The sequence below is a fragment of the Lepeophtheirus salmonis genome, chromosome 13 (assembly GCF_016086655.4).
Source record: "Lepeophtheirus salmonis chromosome 13, UVic_Lsal_1.4, whole genome shotgun sequence".
Classification (NCBI taxonomy): domain Eukaryota; kingdom Metazoa; phylum Arthropoda; class Copepoda; order Siphonostomatoida; family Caligidae; genus Lepeophtheirus; species Lepeophtheirus salmonis.
In genome coordinates this window covers 38,204,606-38,225,623 of record NC_052143.2, presented here as the reverse complement: position 1 = coordinate 38,225,623, position 21,018 = coordinate 38,204,606, and the positions used below count along the sequence as shown (strand labels likewise).

At 34.3% G+C, this 21,018-nt stretch overlaps 1 long non-coding RNA gene across 1 annotated transcript; it reads right to left on the bottom strand.

The window, feature by feature from the left end:
• Nucleotides 1-18,270: 18,270 nt before the first annotated feature.
• Nucleotides 18,271-20,442, bottom strand: LOC121128307 (uncharacterized). Its single transcript, XR_005868134.2, has 5 exons — nt 20,316-20,442; nt 20,052-20,234; nt 18,610-18,782; nt 18,524-18,547; nt 18,271-18,449 (listed from the first exon to the last, which is right to left on the bottom strand). It is a non-coding gene; the product is annotated as an uncharacterized lncRNA (long non-coding RNA).
• Between the last annotated feature and the right edge of the window lie 576 nt (nt 20,443-21,018).

The following is a 21,018-nucleotide window of genomic DNA, read 5'->3' as shown; positions in this document are numbered from 1 at the left end:
TGATCGAAATAAGCCATTTGTAGTCTTCTTATAGCGGGTGATCCATTAAAATCGGAATAATTAACAATTTTAATAATTAATAAAGATTAAGGAGTTGAAATTAATTTATATTTCGATATATTAAAGTATAAACGATTTGTTATATAACAAAACAAAACTGAGATCGGTAGTCTACAGACAAGTCGAGAAAATGACCCTTGAACGTGATCGACGAATTTCTATTCGTGAACTCAAAACAGTTGGGCGTCTTCAAGACCACCTTCTACGCCATCAGCAAGTACGGTACGTCGAAGAAGAAGAAAGGATCTATCAAAAAGGCCAAACTGGACTCGGAGGAGTTAAAGAGTCAAATCTAACGAGGACCCATGCAAGGTATCTTGGAGTTTGACAACAAGAAAAAGTGGGCAGAAAGAGCCTTGTGAGGGTGGAGAGGCCACCATTGACACCGGCAAAGAAAGAAACCTGTCTCTTCTGTTGCAAGACTAAATTAAATGAGTCTTTTAATTTCTTTTGAACTCTTTTTGACACTTCTAACCCCCCTAAAGCCCTTATTCCAACCCCTTCAACTATACCTTTTAAGTTTATGTCGAGGGAAAGGCCTAAAATTTATTAATTAAAAAATTATTTCAACAAAATTAATATTATAAATAGTTGATTGTCGGTGCTCTATTAATCATTAATGTAGCTACCTTTGGTGGTATGATGGCTTCCAGGCGTCTACAGAAGGCCTGGAAGCCGCTGCGGATATACTACTCTGTCATGACCTCCCGGTACTTTCTGACAGTGGCTTTGAGGGTCTTGGTTTTTGAACGACGGACATTGCAGGCGTTACCCTTGGCATGGAGCCAAAATGTGTAGTCTGTAGTCTAAGTAGTTGGTATCAGGGCTGTAGTGGGCCAAAAGTGTCAATAAGTGGTTAAAAGAACTAATACTCTCTCCTTTAAAAGAGTTTTGTGCCTGCATGGGCTTGATCTCCTTGGTAGTTTTGTTCAGCTCCTTAGGATCCAGTTTGCCCTTTTTGATAGAGCCATTCTTCCTCTCCAACATTTCAGACTTACTGACAGCGTAGCCAGTGGTTCTTTAGTGCACAAATGGTAATTCGTTGATCAGGTTCAAGTGTCATTTTCTCGACATGTACGTAAGCCAAAGAGCTCAGTTTTGTTTTCTTTGACCAATAGTTGTTTAAGCTTTAATATATCAAAATATGAATTAATTTCAATCCCTCAACCTTGATAAATTATTGACTTAGTAAGTATTCAGATTGAAATGCGCGCAATACTTTTTATAGCTAAACGGGATATTTTATTTCTAAAGTTGTTATCATTATTATGCAACTCTTGAGAAGGGAACATCCAAGTGTAAAGTAAACACTAGTATGTGTCCTCAAGCAAGAAAAAGAGTAAATCTGAGGATTTGATGTGGAGTTTTTGGATAAAACTTGAGGATCAACATTGGATTAATTCCATCTTGAATGTTATATATAAAGATATCAAATGGTCAGGATTAACACACTCATTTTTATATTATTTTTACAGGTTATATTTTATGCAACTCTGTCAGCAGCAGAAAAGGCCTTTGTGCAAAGGCGAGAAAACATATTCGCCCAAAACGGGACAGTCTAATGTAGAATATTCTAATCATGTTCTATTATTATTATTTTTTGTTAATATTGTTATTTTCGCAACAATAAAAAAGGGCTTTAAAAATAAAGATGGGGAATAAATCTTATCGACTTAGATATATTTATTATTTGCTAATCTTCATTCCCACAAAACTGCATCAACAAACTCATAGAAGAGACTGAGTGAGAGATAAAAAAATAAAATAAATGAACTAAGTCAACTCACCGTTAAAGTGTTGTTGATCCTTAGGCGGAAAATCAAGTCAATAAATATTTATAAATGCACAGTAGGGTGTTTTATATTTTTTTTCGAATTTGGATTACAACTAGCACGGAAAAGTCATGATATTGTAAGAAAATAAAGAAACTAGAAAAATTCCCGTATTTTGTTCAAACTTAATGATGAATAATAACACATTATAAATTCGCTGAACATTATTTATGACAAATATCTAAACATATTTGTTTGTTCCATCCCTCAAGGGAGTAGATTCAATATAATTTTCTTGCAATTTTTTAAATTCAATCCAATCTTCTAAGAAATGGATCGAGTTGATTGGTAAGGAGGAGGGAAATAAATAGGTAAAGGCCTCTAAAATATGGTTGAATACCCTCAGCCCTCTGATTGGCCAGGGGATAGTATAGGATTGCTAAAAACCACCACCAATTAATCCAATAGGTCCAAGGACCCCCCTCTAATACTACGTTACATGAAAATAACATTATTTGTATATCAATAACTATTTTTTCTTTAATTTTGTAGTGGATACATTCAATTTTAAATTACTTATTTCTTTTCCGAAAGGTTAAAGTATCCAATTAATTAATGATTGAAATAATTTATCTAATCCTGTGAGTAAATGGTTAATGAAGTAAAATTTAAATAATTATAATTTTGTTCAAACAAATATCTATATTTTATAAGTTTCTACATAAAATAATACAATTAATTTGTAAAATCATTGACAAAATACGGGCAATTTTTGTAACTGGCAATCTTCCGAGGGCAATTTTGTTGAGGGCAGTTTTCCGTGCACGAAAATAACTTATGCTTTATTTCCTTTTCTTAGGATGTCATCTTTAGTTCCAAAGAGACAAAAGTTATTTATTTCCTCCATTTTTTGACTAGTGATTATTTTATGATTTTATCTCATGTCTAGAATAAAAAAATATTGATAACAGCTACAAAAAATAAAAAAGAACCTTTCCTGTAGCAAATACAAACAGTTTTACGCTCGTCTGATATCATTTTTTTTTACTATTATAGTAATATATTTGTTGAGATAGTAAAGGCTCTTTTATTTCATTGTCAGGCCCATTGTGGCATCTAAAGACACAGCAGTAATTTCATATTTTCATTAATTTTATAATGAAAAAAAAGATTTCTTATCCGGATAAAACTTGCTCGTCTCTGCCCCTTTAAAATGGCCGACTGCAAGAATAGTGACGTTATATGAAATCACTAAATCAAATGACACTTTCGAGCCACTTTCCTCTTTGTGACTCTTAAAAGAAAGACAGATAGTAAGATACATCATGACAAACATTGCTATGTGCACTAAATAAGTCATAAAAATCATGGATTTAAATTAAAAAAAACTTTTCGAGGGTTGAGATCCATGGTCTATAAAGATTTATAACAGATGAATAAATATAAAAAATGACTGAGTAAAACTAGGAAAAGAACATTCATGGAAGATATTTTATTAAGTAGTATTAGACTTATCTTTATTATACTAATTATTTACTTTGCACGATTCAATTGTGGGATTTTTTATTTGATCAGTTGTATATCCTTTCTTATCAAAGTTTTTTCGTTTAATAGTTTGCAAACATTATCACTCTATTTTGTAGAAAAATGTATCATGAATACAGAGAGCCAGGGGCATTACTAGCCTTCATCCTTTGGGGGAGGAGGCTTTGCCCCAAAAATGATCAATATCGTTTATAATTACTACTATAAATAGGATTAGTTTATACACAGGGATCACAGAAAAACTTGGACTGGAGAGATGGATTTAGAAATACATGAATAATTTTATATTTTCTATAATGGACAAAAAAATAATGTGGGCAAAACATGTAGACAAGGTTTTGCAAAACTTTTTTCACTCAATATGACCACCTTCAATATCAATCACAGCCTTTACACGTCACCTGAAGGCCATGCAGGATTTGCAGGAGTGAGGTCCTGTTGGTATCCTTCTCTTAAGTGCCCCGTGTAGAAAAATCCAGTGGGTTGGTTCAAATCTGTTGAGGAAGGGAGCCATATCTTTTTAGCTAGAATAGAGCCAGGTAATTTGTGCAGAAATTTTGGCACTTGTGACACGTGTGAGTGGGGGAGCCGTCTTGAGTCCACACGTACTTAACTTCTGGGTAGTTGGTCTTCATCCATGGCTAGATGATGTATCTAAGTAACTTATATTAGGCCTCCTGGGCGATTTTCTGTCTAGCCTTGAAAAATAACGGAGGCATCTTCTTTTCATCAGAGACCACAACGCCGAGGACCATTGTTTGTGCCGGATATTTGGTGTAGTAAACCCCTTGTACCTCTTATTGTTTCTGCAAGCCAGCGGTCATTCTGGGTTTTGTATAATTGATCAATTGTGAAACTCTTCTTGTCCATGAAAATACTCACAATTGACCCATTTGCCTTCATCCATTTGAGGATTTTCTTGCACCTGTCGAGCCTCCTGGTTTTCATCCCCTCTGTTAGAAGGTGGTGTTGGATCCTTATGAAAGAAAATAAGCCCAAGTTGTGCTTTATAGCCCTCCTGAAGGGCCTTGGAGCCACAGAGAAATCGTTGGCGAGACGATTAATCGACTTAGTTGGATCCTCCTTTATATTCTTCTCCAAACTTAACAAGAACTTTCTATCCCATGTTAAATTATGACCTCAGCTTCCTGACATCCTGAAGAAGTTTCTCCGTTTTTAGTCATTTTGGACAACTTAAAACCAGGCTCCTAGAACACTTAACAATGTCAGTAATCTTCATCACATCCACTCCAGGAGATGTGTTTCCTTTTTGCTTGTTTCTCCCTCATTATGATGAAATGGCTAAATGATTAGTATAGTTCATTTATGTAAAAAGGACAGCTAAAACGTAATATCAAAAAATAATCACTAAACCATTTTCATAGTTTGAGAAAATAAACATTGATTTTGCTGCCCTACCCTGCAGAGGTAGTAGAGGGTTCCCGCGTTGTGAGGCTGAATAGAGGGGAATAGAAACAAAGATTAAATAAGGAAGGTTGGGACAGAGAAAGGGATGTAGAAAGAAACAAAGGGAGAAGTGAAGAGGGAAAGATAGAGAGAAAAAGAGAGATATAGCAATAGAAAATAAAATGAGGTTTAATTTTAGTCAAAAACTTGCTTGGTTATTTTATACGTCTTCTTGCTCAATTTCAGACTGGTCTGTTTGACCATTTCGGATTCATTTTAGATGAAACCAAAAACTGACTTATAAATATTGATGTGACACACATTTTAAGGGGTCCCCCCCCCCAAAAAAAAGGATTTAGCGACGGCATTGCAAAAAAGCCTTTTCTGAGCATGATGATGGTTTTCTTACGTACGGAAAGGATCATCAAATTTGCATTCTTCTTTGATATTGTATCTTGCCAGTCTTATACATCCATTTGCTGAGTTATGGTAGCAGAAAACAAAGATTGATTGCTTTCCTAATTTTACATATAATAATTAATTTCCAAAGTTTATAGTTTTTTCAATTGTCTTTATAAAAATTGATAACAAAATTACTACTTTATGGAACATTCATGATAATACTAAGATACTAACTTTTTTGTGACATTTTTCTGTACTTGAGATTCGATGGGAACATAAAATTTTCTTCGTTTTTTTATTCATAACACGGATGACTTTTTCTAAAATCCCAGGCCAATACAACAAAGCGTACACAAAAATTAACATCTAAACTTTGATCAATGTTAAGAGACGAACAGTTTTTATAAAGTTAATATATTATCTTATCCATTCATGATACATTCAACAGAGTAAGTATATTAAGTTATAAAACGTTTTCATTGACGTCATAAAGTGCATCTGTATCAAAGAAGACGCCATCTTGGTTAAATTATTTAGTTAAATTAAATGATAAAATTTCCCACAAATATTGATGAAACTCTATCAAATGGCTTTAAGGATATAAAAGACTTAATATATGCATTGAATACTACTTAATGCCATGCAGTGCTATCCAAGTAATATGTACTGAAAATCCCTATCAAAGTGTCTAAATTTGTACAATTATTATTATTGTTTGAGCGATTAAGAACGAGAGAAGTAAGATAATTAGAGGAAACGTATCTTATTCATTCAACTTTAATAGTTAATTTGTATTTAAGATATGGAATTAAGATTGTATAACGATGTAATAACATATTTTTAATACTCTTTAGTGTCTGGTATATAATAAAACTAGGGAATAGAGGGATATAATTTTGACAGACAGTAAAGTTGAAGCCAGGGATTCTCAACAGGCGGCCCGAGAGCATTTCATTAACCCTACTAAAATTATATTATATATAAAAAAATAGATTTAATTTTCGTAAAATTAGCTTTAATTGTGTTTTTATGACAAGACTTACATACCCTACCCTACTAGGTAATGTCCTCCTTTTTATATCACACGCCTTAACATCAAACAACATTTCTCTACACAAAATTATTCACAAGTAAAATTGATCCAACGACCAATTTCAGTGTTCCCTGGTTTGATTCTGTATACACAAACCTATTTATTAAGGCTGTTGGTATGTTTTCTCAGAAATAGGTAACTTCGTATAAAACATATTCCTATAAGGACAATTCCCATTTTCGTATGAGGACATTTTGTATAAAACAATTTCCTATAAATTTGTGAGGAAACGGGGTATAGACTTTATGAATTGCCATTTTATACCCCGCATGTAAGGGGGTGCTTTCGGGTACCAGCGATACTTAAGTAACTACTAAGAGCCCCTTACAACCCCCCAATTGTACTTCGAATGTTGGCGATGTTTTAGGGTACCGCTCTGCTGGGTCCCAAAGAGGGATGCAACCCACAACTTATACTTGAAGAAGCTACTGAGTCCCTTACAACCCCCTCCCCCCAGCCGTACCCTGATTTTTTTATAGTACAGCTGGGTCCCTAATCGGGATGCAACCAACCGCCCATACTTGAAGAAAACTAATAAGATCCCAATATAACCACCCCAATTGTACATCGAATGTTGGAGTGTTTTCGGGTACTGCCGGGTCCTAAAATAGGATGCAACCGACCGTAGATACTTGAAGAAACTACAAAGAGTTACAACCCCCCCCCCAATTATGAATGTTGGGAGTGTTTTCAAGTACCACCATTTTATTTAATATTAATCAAAACAGAGGTATTTATTGTTATAAAGCTTGTGTGTTTAAGCCTCCAAAATGGCCAACATCAACAATGCTGACGTTTCATAAAAACACACTATAGAAAAGAGGGAAATAATATTATGAAGACTGATGTATAACTCGTATAATCCCATACCTCAAGCACTTTAGACTTGGGTGTTAGATGTTACAACTTTACAGATGTATTTTGATAGACAATTTTATTTTGACATAAATAGTTTACTAGTTTCCTTCATATCAGAGAACAATAGGTTGGTACTGTTGTAAAACTGGCTTCTTTACACCCCCACAATGGCCGATATAAACAATGCTGATGTTACATACAAACGCTCTATAGAAATTAAAAAGGAGGAATATTATGACGACTAATGTACAACTCACATTAGCTCAAACTTTATACTTTGATGTTACCTCCTCAATAATGAAAGAATATTGATAACTGCTTTGGAAAATTGAAACTCCTGTTCGAGTTACAACTACAAATGTATCTCCCTCGTCTAATGTCATTTTTTTTTTTTGCATAAAGAGATGTATTTTGATAGAGAGTCTCATTTTAACATACAAAATTCACTATTTCCCTTAATATCAATCAAGAAAAGGTTTGGATTTGTTATAACACTTGGTTGTTTAAGCCTCTAAAATGGCCAACACCCACAATACTGACGTCACATAAAAACACTCTGTAGAACAGGTGAAGGGAATATGAAGACTAATATAGAACTCGTATTATCCATTAACTCAAGCACTAATCTGATTGGAGAAAGAGTTGTATTGTTATAAAACTGGATTGATTAGGTCCCAAAAATGGCAGACATTCACACTACTGACGTCCAGGGGAGTTTGTAGTTTTCCCCATTTAGAGACTTAGCACTAAAAATTATCAACAGCGTTAAATAATTACTTATATAAAGAGGTTAATTATATACACAGGGTGCGGTTTTACAATTAAGAATTTATGAGAGCAGGACATAAACCTTCCAAATTCTTAAATTGGTAGAGACATTTACAAATCCATTTATATACAAACGTAAGGACCCTCCATGAACTTAATCATGCAATCCAACCACCCTAGGCCTCAACCACGGCCTCCAACTTAGCGCAAAACCTTTTGCACGCCTTGATGAAGTGATTGTTCACAACCTCAATAATGGAGGCTCTCAGAGAAGCCAAATTATTGTGAGTACGCTTGTTGGACTCCCTCTCCAAGACGCCCCTCACGTAATAATTCAAAGGATTGCAGTCCAGGGAACTAGGGGCCACATTTCCTTGAACCAGAAGATCTCCAAATTGTCCGAAAGCCAATTTTGTAAGTAGATTGATCTGCCTTTTCAGTGGTGGTATTCCCATCCCTCCAGAATCCTTGAACTACTTTGCTACTTTGTACACGGTGGCAGAGGAGAACTTGAGAAAGCCGATGATCTCTGCACGCCGGTCGTACTCGGATGACATTTTCAACGCATTGTAAATATAACTTATACAAGTTTGTCTAAGTTATCCGATAAACTGTTTTTTAAAGCTGAGCGACAAAGGGTTCCCAAGAAAAACCGGTTTAAAAAAATTCTTAATTGTAAAACTTCAACCTGTATACTATCAGAGGGTGCCCGCATTGTAGGGCTGAATAGCAGAGAATAGAAACAGAGAAGGAAGGCAGAAAAATAACGAGAGCTTACGGCATTAATTCGCTAATACAAAAATACCCAATTAGTTTTGTTTTCAGCTGACGATTCTCTAATATCCCTTGATACGTCATTGCTATTTCATAATATATCCTTTTTGATAAATAAAGGAAGTCATTACTTATGTTACCCTTATGCTCCCTTTCCAAAAGGACAGGATTAGAATTGATTGTGGATCCCTCGGCGTATTTAAGTGTAAATATTGGACATTTTATTATTTCTATGAAGAAATTTTGCCTACTATATTGTAATCCAATATTACAAAACATTCTTATAATACCGTATTAAATAGAATGCTATATAGTATTTTAATATTTTGAAATACATATATGTAATTCATTTTAAAAATTGTGAAGAAATAATATGTGGATGACAATTGAAGATTAATTAAAAGATTGATCTCTGATAGCAGTTAGATTTACTTATATGTTTAACTACCGAATGATTTCGGGCCTTTTCTTTCTTTTTGGAGGAAAGGTTGCGTAATACAAGAAAAATAGCGGTAAGATATGTAGAAAGAGACAGAGTTAGAAGAGAACAGGAAAAAACGGAGAGAGATATAGAAAGAGAAAATGAAAATAAGGTTTTATTTAAGTCAAAACGGGGTTTTAATACACTCGAAGGCCCCCTAAAAAATATCAAAATAACATGCTTAGTTATTTTATACGTCTACAGGGTGAGGACTCATACGTTAGAAAATTTAAAAAGCCGTTTTCTTTTTTCCATATTTTATTTTATTTGGTGCCATTTTTATGGCCAACTTTTGCAGCAAAAGTTGGTAGTTTAACAATTTTCTACACTTCTTATGCAATATGTCCGCCGCCATTCTGAATTATGGATTCAATACAGGGACGAACGGAAGCACAGGTGCCCTTGATGAAGTCCGAAAAAAAGTTGTTCCACTCCTCCGTGATAACGGCCTTCAGTGCATGGACATTCTGGTGAGAAGTCTTGTTCGTCTTGCCCTCTAAAGCGCACAAAACAGCAAAGTGCAGAGGGTTCACGTTGGGTGAGGAAGAAGTCTACCCGCCAAAAGGCAGGCATGTTATCCCTGCATAAATGCTACACCTTCTTGGACGCACCGTCTTGGGTAAACACATATGTAGTTGTTCCTGGGGAATGTGTTAATCAACCATGGCAAGACATGTTATCGGCCATCATTTCTTCTGTTCAGTACAGCGTCCACATGCCAACTTGTGGCAAGTGAAGATTTACAACCTCTGGCGATTCGTTTATTGCTCAGACATTTTTGATCACACAAAAACAAAATAAACATGAAATTGTAGCTGTTTGTCAGTTCTTTCGAATGGCGTCAGGTACAAAATATTCAGACTTTTAGAACTGAGGCTAGAATGCCTCGAAAAAGATTCAAATTTTTGATTCCTCACCCTTACTTGCTAAATTTTAGACTGATCTCTTCGGCCATTTTGAATTCCATGTAAGATAACACCAAAAACAGACTTATAAACATATATATTATAAGATACAATCATATGACGACTAATGTATTTATCATGATCCTTTCCTTCTCTAATATAATCCATGGAAATAGATAGGTACAAGAAGGTTCAATAATATAAAAAAAAGAATTTATTATTATGTGTAAGAAAAAATGGGAAGGGGGATTTAGAGTGTCATTATAGATATCCTAAAAGAATCCTTCAAAGATAAACACGGTATTATAATATAGAAATTATTTATTTATTTATTAAGAAGATCCCTTATAAAAGTTTATTTAAAAGAAAACATAATCGATGCCCTATAACCCTACAATTCGCTATAAATTTGATGTATAATTATTACACAGAAATACGGATGCTGTATTCCCAATTAATTATATTATTGGGAGACTGCTAGGACCTCTTACTGATATGTACTTACATTAGGGTGGTTTGCGTTTCAAATTTCGATACTAAATGGTCCGGTAATGTCGTCACTTGGTAAGCAAATAACCTATGCAGAATGACATTGTTTGTGAATGCCATCTGTAGGTAGGGCATTTCGGTACAAGTTCAAACAAGGCTATAAAGATTATTTTGCAACAAATGATTGGGTTCTAGGTAATTTTACAGCGAACTTTAAGTTAATTTTGCAACATACATTTTTGCTTCCGGGAATTTTGCCCCTAGGTCCTTTTTGCTGCAGGACATTTCCATTATTTGTGATGGATTATTTATTTATTAATTTTTTCATGAACTTTTATCTCTGTGGCAATAAAACAGTGCAAACATGACGGTTGAACTCGATGATTTCCATTATTTTATCCACATTTTCGACAATTGGCCTTTCATATTTGATATCAAAATTAACGAAAGGGAATCGACAAAAACAAAAAGGCGTATGATTCTCTGTTCGGTATCGATACCATAATCACTAAAGACATTTTCAGCCGTCTGGCCTGCGTTTTACCTTTTTTTTCGAAGAAAAACTGTAGAATATGGCGTATTTCTCGTTGGTGGTGTCCATCTTTCACGACGACTCAAACAACACTTGTCAAATAGTCAGAAAGCTGTTTAATTGTTTTTTTATAGTAGGAAATATGATCTTCCTAACGCCATCTAGCGCAAATTGATTGTACTTATACAACGTGAGATACACATTATTATAGCCATCTATTGGCAAAATAATTTTTTTACTAAAAATATTTTTTGTAGGTTCAAACTTTACGTCATTTAGCTTCCTTTCTATCGATTGAGGTTTGTACATTTCTTCAAGTATGAACTATGTTATTCTATGACTATGCCTTTAGTCAATGAGTCCCTCCAAAATAGACTCTAGATCATGGAATTTACCTAAAAACCCGATTGTTTTATTCAAAATAAGTGATAAGGCTTACTTTTAATCTTTATGTAATAAATCAGCGGGTTTCAACAGTTTTTAGGTGTTCAAAAAAATGAAAAGAAAAGATCATATTGCCGGCCACACAAATGAAACATTAGGTCAAATTTTAATTGAATAGAAAATAATATACAGATGCGTTATATCATTAGAATTTGAATATTTTTATCCAACTCTAATTACTGTAATTTGCTCGTGAGTTCTGAGCTTTTTAAAGTTTGTATCCAAACTGGCCATTTGTGGCAATTATCATTATATGATCTCTGACTTTACTGCACCAGACACTATCTGTTTTTCAAAAGTCTTTGTACTGATTTTAATATGTTATGTTGAGGTTTCTAGTGAAAACATTCTAAAGTTCTGTACCTTTTTGGAAAATGCAGTATATCAGCTACGAAATGCTCTTCATTAAAAAAAAAGAAGAAAAAAAAACACAATTAAATATAATTATAGGAAAATTATTTGAATTGGCGACATACTTTGTGTCGGTCATTCCATTTCTAAGGTAATCAAGATCACTTATTTGCCTTGGATGACTATTGAAGTCCAAAAACGGCTGAGGCACGGTGAAGACCACAATTGTGGGTAAAAAAATAATTTTGGTAGGGCTTATGAAATGCACTCACGGGCTGGAGTCGTTCCACAGACCGCCTTTTGAGAATAACTGGATTTAATAAACAACTTTTGTCTTTTTTTTTTCAAACTTTGATTGAGATTTGAGACCTTACAGATGATTGATCTTATGTCATTTAGATTGGGACGGCAAAAAATTGTCCATGATTTAAAATGATTACATTTTGGTCTACAGTCTGACATACTGGTCAGGACCGAAAATATTAGTCTAAATCGGCCAATACAATAAACTGAATGGGATTAAGTCCCAAAAGTACTTGTTACCTAATATTTTTTTAACCTTTCCTCCTTCAAAAAGATAATAAGAAAAAGAGGGTTAAAATCATATAGGAGTTAGTAAGGGTCTTTCTTAGGAGTTTTTGGGCCTTTACACTCCTGTAAAATGACGCATTTAATTATCATATTATACGAGCTTCCTTTAATTATAGAGAATCCCTTAAATTACATATTAAATGAAAAATCCATAAAGAAAGAAATGTAAATTGTGTGTATTTTTTAGCTGGTCTGCTTTTTCGGAATTGGTAATCAAAAGAATACATTTTTCTCTTCCTCAGCTGTTCTCATGATTATTTAACTCTTGAGGAGTGAACTTTCATTCATAATACATTCAATTATATTCGAAACCTGGTTGAACATTTTTGTCCTTGTTGGACTCAGAGGAGAATAAAAGATCCCCCTTGTCAAGATCTGTCCCCCCCCATTTATCCCCCCTTGTCACAGCTGATTGTATCTCTGATCAAATGAAACGTCATAAGAGCTGAGCTGCTCTCCTCAAAAACATTTTTCAAATCGTCAGGTCTACCATGTTCTTTGTTGGTTTATTTTTAATGAACGTGCCCAAAAACACACAGTTTGAATCACAAAGATTCTAAAGTTATTCCCTATTTCCCGCCCTTTATTTAAATCAAAGTATCAAAGTACTTTTTTTGGGCAGTTGAGTCGTGTATTATGTTGCGTCGAGTATGGAGGTCTCATACGAAGAAAATTGCCATAGTTTACATTTTGACTACCTGAAAGGGAAAAACGCGTCAAAAGCAACCAAGTAAAATTGCAAGCCATACAAGTCCGTTTTGGTTCGTGTTGTACAACAGTGGTGCTAGCAAATTTTATTCTCTTTCTCAACTCTGCCCTCTACGGTGAAGAAATCCATCGTTTGAAGCTGACGATCGAACAGAAGCGGTCAGCAATGTTGAATAAGAGACAACAAGACGTCATCAAGATCACGTCAGGCTGCTCACATCTATGATGACCCGCCAAACTCTCTGTCAGTTCGTTTAGAAAGTTCTTATACATCCACACTACTATTCAGACCTGTTATCAAGAGACCACAACCTGCTCCTATCTATGATCAACCCACTTTGTTGTATAAATTTGTGAAAAATAGTTGCCCGAGTTTTTACAAATGGGGAAGAGTGCTTCTACAAAAAGGGCGTCATGAAGTTGGATTCTTCTTGGCAACAAGTTATTCAACAGAACAAGGCATACATGTCTTCAATTGGATAATTGGAACACTTTTTATAAAACATGAAATTACTTTATCCCCAACATACTATAAATGAAAAAAATGGGTAATAAAACTTGATTGGTTAGGTTCTCAAAATGACTGTCATCAACAATGATTCTTTCAACGAATCCCTATCCATATTATAGTTATAATTCAAATTATTTCTTGGGAAAATGCGGTGTAAATCCCTCCGTAAAAGATCCTATAGAGTAATACATATGTATTTAGAATACAAATTCGTCAATTAAATATAAACGTAGTTCCCCATTCCACCACCAGGGATGGGGATGAAAATAAGTGAGTATAAAACTATTGTTGTGTTGTTACGTCAGTCGTACATAATACATTCATTATTGTTATATAGGGACGAAGAAGGACTCTCAAAAATACAAAAACTAGGTCAAATCCCTCTACACTCATAATATAATACGAACAATTTTTTTTCTTTCTCTTTCTTTTTTTTAATCTCATATGACATTTTTATATTTATATTTATTTTTTTAGTTATAAAGCATAATTTTACCCGAATTTTCATTTTTATTTATTGTATGTATGTTTTTGAGATTATTGAACTTAATCTTATTTGTTTGGTGAAGTTTTTTTTTTTTTTTGTGTGTGTGTGTGTTTTTTTTTTTTTTTGAAGGATTAGAAGGAGGTAGTTTATTTTTATTTTTATTAGTCTGATACGAGAGTATTGACTCAAGGAATTAATAGATTTATTTCATTAAAATACATATTTACATATCTTATACAGGGTGGAGATGTTAAACCCGGAATATCCTGACAATCCGGAAATATGTGTATATGAAAATATGTTCATTTGATTCAACTGACTAAATTGTTTAAGGAAATAATAAAATCTATGAGATTTCCTTCGAATTCAAACGCTGTTTAGCAATTATTGTGTGCTCGTCCAAGGACGTAAATAACTCCATATATTTGAGAGCTTTCATGACTTTTAACAGATTCGGTGTTACTCTAGCATTTTAAATTGGTGGAGTTTGTCCAAATCAGGTAATTGGAACGTGATTTATTAACGAAAAACACATTTGTGCACAGGAAATATAGTTTCTTAGCTACACGGATCCGTACCCCTTAAACTACTACTGGGTGGTCCCTAGAAATCTAAGCAATTACTAATTCAATAATTGATTAAGGGTAATTGATTGAAATTAATTCATATTTCAATTTGTAAAAGCATAAACAATTAGCTACAAAACATAACAACCCTGAGCTCTCAAGCTTAAGTAGAAGTAGAGAAAATGATATTTGAACGTGATCGACGTATTTCCATTCGCACACTCCAAGCCGTTGGGGTCTATAGGACAGTCGTCTGCCACGTCAGTAAGTCCAAAACAATCTTGAGGAAGAAGGGTTCTCTCAAAAAGGCCAAACTGAACCTAGATGGAGTAACCGAAAATAATGCAGATTAATCTCCTCTAGTCCATGAGGGCCCATATAAGAAAGCACTGGGGCACCATGACAGAAGATGACATCCACATCGGGTTCCAAGGGTTCCAACACCGTGTGGGAGCCATCATTACCGCTAAGGGCGGCTACATTAATTACTACAAGAGCTCAACCACACAACTATTTATAGTATTAATTTTGTTGAAACTGTATCTTGTTGAAGTTTAAAATTCAAAGTGTTCAGATTTTAATGGCCCACTACGTATGTGTGGGGCGTCTAAAAGAGTCCAATAAACGTGCACGAAACACTGATGAGTCCTTGGTGACTTTCATTCACGAGGTAGTGTCCAACATGTAACAGGAGCTTTTCATCAAGCTATCTACAAGGTTCAGGGCCAAGTTGGAAGCATTGGTTGAAAGTTGAAGGTGGTTGGTTGGTTGGAGTGATTTACTTCACTATAAGGGACCAGATTATGTAACAGCAATTGATTTGTGAATTATGTTTGCGAAAACAATTGTAATATATATTATCCTTAAATTTTCTGGATTTAAAATCCACATATGTACAATATACACCATGTGTTCAATAACATCCAATACCTAATTTTTGGGGAAATGTTTCCAATTGTCAGAAACGAATGCTGTACCCTTGTAATTCATATTTACCTACACCAACAAAGTTAAAGCAAGGCTCTGGTTTTGACTCTGTTTGTTTATTTGTTGGTCACCAGGATATCGCCAAAAGTTACAGATCGATTTTGATCAAACTTGATACGGAGTTTACAGACGGTCACAGTAAGAGACCATTGAATTTGTGAAGACCAGTGCTATTCTTTTCATATGTGTAAGGATCAGAGTAACACAAACCGTAAAAAAATGCTAAATTGGCCATAACTCTGGAACAAATTGAGATACACAACTCCATTTCATTTTATGTGGAAGTTTTACGCTTTGCGGAGTACCAATTCTAGCTATTCTTTTCATATGTGTATTCTTGAGGAGATAACACATGTTAATTGATATTAGTAATGAGTAGTTTTCTTTTGATTGAGCTCATGAAAAAGAAAGAGTCACACTAAGGATTTCTTGGGTTGTTACATTTTCTAGAATTACTCTGATGTCAATCCCAAATCTACTCTGAGCCCAACAAATCCTGTCGATTACAACTCTGCAATAAATCGTCATGGGGACTCTCCGTCTCTTATGAGCAAACACGAATGTTTAATCTATTTAGTAAAGGATGATCACTACGTGTGGATTAAATAATAATGACAACTACGAAGGCAAAGACTTCAGATTATAAATTCCATAAAAAATGGCCTGCTAAAAGACTCACCGGATTTACATCACTGTTAATCGTGTATATTCTTTAGCTGACCCATTTGTTTTTTGAATTGGTAATCTGTGTTCATTATTATTTAATTCCGGAGCATGGAAGTTATTTTCCTATTAACTTCAATTACCTTCAAAACTGGATTAAACATTCATGTGTGCTCATAAAGGATGGAGTTGAGGATTTGTTGCTGAGTTATAATTGTAGATCCTTGTTGGACAAAGAGTAAAATTGAGGATCGACATTAGAGTAATTCTTGCCGGCCTCCTTTTTGTATTTTCTTTCCCCTCTCCTTCCTTGTCACAGCTGATGTTAGCCAATCATAACAATTATTAATTTTTAATCATTACTTCTACATATAAAGATGTAAATCGTCTGTAGTTTTTAGTTGATTCTTTTTTGGAATTGGTAATCTGAAGAGAAATTGTTTTTCTTCCTCAGCTGTTGTCATGATTAATTAACTCTTGAGGAGTTTAGAAATAAATAACTGAACTACATTCAGTTATATTCTAAGCCTGATGGAATATTTGTTTGTACACATAAAAGACGGAGATAAACCTTCAGGATTTGTTACAGAGCTTTACTTGTAATTCCTTGTTCAGAGACGTCCAAAGGGCTGGAGGCTGCAGCCACCTAAGTTTTACTTTGTATATAAAGAAAAAATTCGGAAGAATAAAAAACAATTCAAGGATTTTTTTAATAAAAAAAAAAATCATTTCACCAAAATCTGCTAGATAGTAAATATCCCTTAGGGAAAATGCCTTATGTCAAAATTACCTAGCACCACGTTCTTAAGAATAAAAGAAGGGGTTCCTTTTCTCTGCTTTATTGATATAGAGAATCAAAATTATTTTACAATTCGAAATTATATTGTCGTTGTGGCTGTTGCTGTAGTCTTCGTAGTAGCTGTTGCTCCCACTAAAAAAGAAAAAAAAATCATGGTTAGAATGAGAGGTGTTGCTCGCTTTCATCATTCGGGGGATGCTTGGCCCAAAAATTCACAACACCATCAAGTAAAAAGCTTATATAAATACATTGCGTTGCTGGGGTGAATAGAAACAAATAAAATAAACAGAATTGACCAATACCGTACTCGAGTACTTTGGATCTGGATCCAAGACCCTTTCTATCATTGTTAAGCAATACAATAACTTTTTCAAGGTCCCAAAAGTCCTATGAATATTTTTAAGATCTTTATTTTACTACTTCCGTACTGGGGTTCTTTTTAACCTTGTCAATGACCTGTTATATCTTAAGATATCAGAGACCATGATATTTAGAGTGTTGTATCTTTGTTTTCGACCAAAACCTCAAATATGAACTGAATAATGTTAACAAATCGATATGTAATTATCCTAAGTGCCCAAAAAATAAAAATTGATATTTTAGGAATTTAAATAGAAATTATGTATTACGGCTGACATTAATATCATTATTACAAGGAGAGGGTCCCCAATGGTCGCGGTGCAGGGATGAATGTACAGGAATGGAAACAAAGAATGAAGGTGGAAGAAAATAGAAAGAGAGATGGCTCTAGAAAAACCAGAGGGAGAAGAGAAGGAAGAAATTGAGGTTTTATTTGGGTCAAAAACAGTCGATTAATGACCTTGGAGGTCCAAAAAAATATCAAAGGAACGTGCTTGGTTATTTTATACGTCTACTTGCTAAATTTTAAACGTAATCTGCTCCACCATTTTTGATTCTATGAATGACAACACACAAAACATACTTATAAATGTATATAACTATAAGATATGGATTTTTTTTAATGGGGAGGGTCTTCAGAAATTGTGAGGGGGGGTGGGGATCAAGCCTCCCCCAAAAGGGGTTAGCAACGCCACTGGTTATAATATAAATAAATAATTTTGACAAACCTTCACAATCAGCGTTACAATATCCATAACTATTCTCGAATTGTTGGTTAGCGTTAACAGCAGTTGCACACCATGGAAAAGAACTATCCATCGTGGTACAAGATGTAAAGGTAAGACCTTTATAAATAAAGGGGAAAACACATTGTGTGCCAGAACTGGTGTTACAAACTAAGATAAAGTACAAAGCATACACTTAAGATTTGTGTCTTTATTAAGGACATGAGTAGTATCAAAGTTATTACCGTTTGTGCTATTGCCTGAAGTACCTATAAAGGAAGCATAGATGCAATAAAATTATAATACAATCTATAGTTAGACTACTACTTACTTGGACAATTTGAGGAACAGGTTCCAAAAGAATTGGTTACATTTCCAGCCCCAACTGATGTCGCACACCAGAATGTGGATCCATAAGCTGTATTTGTACAATTATTGTAGGTCATGCCTTGAAAACAAATGGAAATACGCAGTTGATTCCATCAACAGTTTGACATGCTAAGACTGAAGGAAATAATTAAGAATTTGATTATACGAGTTCTAGACTATTTTGAACTCTCCCTTGTTTTTAATGAGAGCAACTATTGCCACTAATTAAAGATTGAGGATAGTTGTAATAAACAAAAATATAGTTTAGTCAAAAACGTTACTTGCTCTCCACTAAATCAGTTTTTATCCAATATCTCAAAGAAGAGATGGCAAAATTATTTCATTAGGGAGCGACTTGACATCCCCTTTGTATGGTGTGGTAACAGTAATCAAAATTGTGTGGGCATATCAAAGAAAACCAACCGAAATTGAATAAGGTAACCCAAACAATTTGAATAATGTTTTGGTAGAGATCAGCTACAGTCCGCAGTGACAACAGAGGAGAGGGAAACGGAAAGTTACAAGGACATTTGCAAGAATTACTCCTGCGTCGACCCTCAATTCTACTTTGAGTCCAACAAAGTCTTGCAATTATAATTCCACAACAAATCCCCAAGGTTACTCTCCGTATTTTATAAGCACACACAAATATTCCATCAAGTTAAGGATTCGTCTAAAGTAATCAACTAAGTAAAACGATTAGAAAAGGAAAAACGGTTGATACGCCTGCTATTTCTTCTTTAATGTTCATTATCTAATAAGGTGTGGGTGTGTCCACCTGCAAGACAAAAGTTCTCGCCTATCTTTCGTGCAAATTGATTTAAAAATACATAATAAAATATATATAAATTTGAATATAATTCAAGTATTTTCCCTGCTCGCATGCCATTTTAAATATAGAAAGTTATTCTCTTTGCATATGGTATAACTGAATTAAGGCCCTTGTTGATATCAACTACCTGCTATAAAGAGAAAAACCTTTTATATGTATTAGTAGTATAAGTGCCGGGACAATATTATAATTACATTTAAACTCATATATATTTATTTAGTTATGCATTTTAAATGAATTTACACCAAAGATAGGCGGGAATCCTTCTTTTAGAAGGAGATGTTAACTCATACAAATGATTAAATAATGAACGAAAAAGTTAGTTTTTTTTCCCCTTTACACAGAACACTTCTCTACTTATAACTCCGGAGCAGGTCCTCCACGTTACTTTCCGTCTTTCAAGAAGCACACGCAGTAGTTATTACTTTATACTAAGATGCTCTCTCTTAAAAATTAAATAATAATCCTAACAGCTCAGGAAATTAAAAAAAACCTGTTCAGATTGCAGCTCCCTCCTTCTAAGACATATTTTATACACCTCTGATGGTACAAACAATAAATTATCTACTCACCAGTTGAATTCGAACAACTTGAAGGGCAATAACTGTAGGTCTCATAATTTAGGGTTGTACTATCTACTGAGGTGGCACACCAAAGTTGGGTCGACCCGTCCATGGTACATTCAGTGTAGGTTGTTCCTAAAAATACGAAGGGAAAGACGCAGGGCCCATCTGGCGTCACACAGGTTTGAGAAACTAGATAATAATAACATTATTATATCCTCTTATATTTAATATAATACATTAATTCACAAAAAGACAATGTTAGAAACTTACAGACAGCCCTGGAGAGAGATAAAATACAGAGTGAAGCAATCCAAGTTTTCATTTTTGTCTTGACTTCCTAAGAGTTTAATACTGAATGGCAACTTTTTTTTTTGTTTTCATTACTTGCATCAGGAATATATAATGCAATTGTGAAGACCTTTATAAAGTCATTACATTATACACATCGGCTCTTAAGATTAAGTAAAGTATTAAAATTGAATGACAGCGAAAAATAAATAAAATGTCCTTGACTCATTTTCAAATTAATTGAGAACGTAACTCGATATTCGATAAACTACATATGAGTAAGCCTAAGAATATAATAATTCATTAAGGCTTTAGCAGAGAGATTGAATATATTTTACCTGGGGCAACTTCAGAGGAGGCTAGAGCTAGGGAATTTTTGCTTTTTACTAGATTCTTTTTTTCTTCATTCGGGCAAAATATGCAGCAAAGCAAAACATTCAATGTTGATAAAGGTTAAAGCAAACAAATCAAACAGATGAAGAAACACTGGACTCAGGATTCATTTTGAAGTATTTTGAGGGGGCTTAAACACTTTGTGAAGTACTGTCGGTTGTTTTTAAGCTGATTGGCGTCTTTTCTGTAGCCTTTATCAACCCATTGGTGCAAGGTTTTTTTTTGAGCTTTTGCAAGGGAACATAAATGCTTTTGTGAAGTGGTGAGTGTGGTATTTAACCTGAAGTTGTGT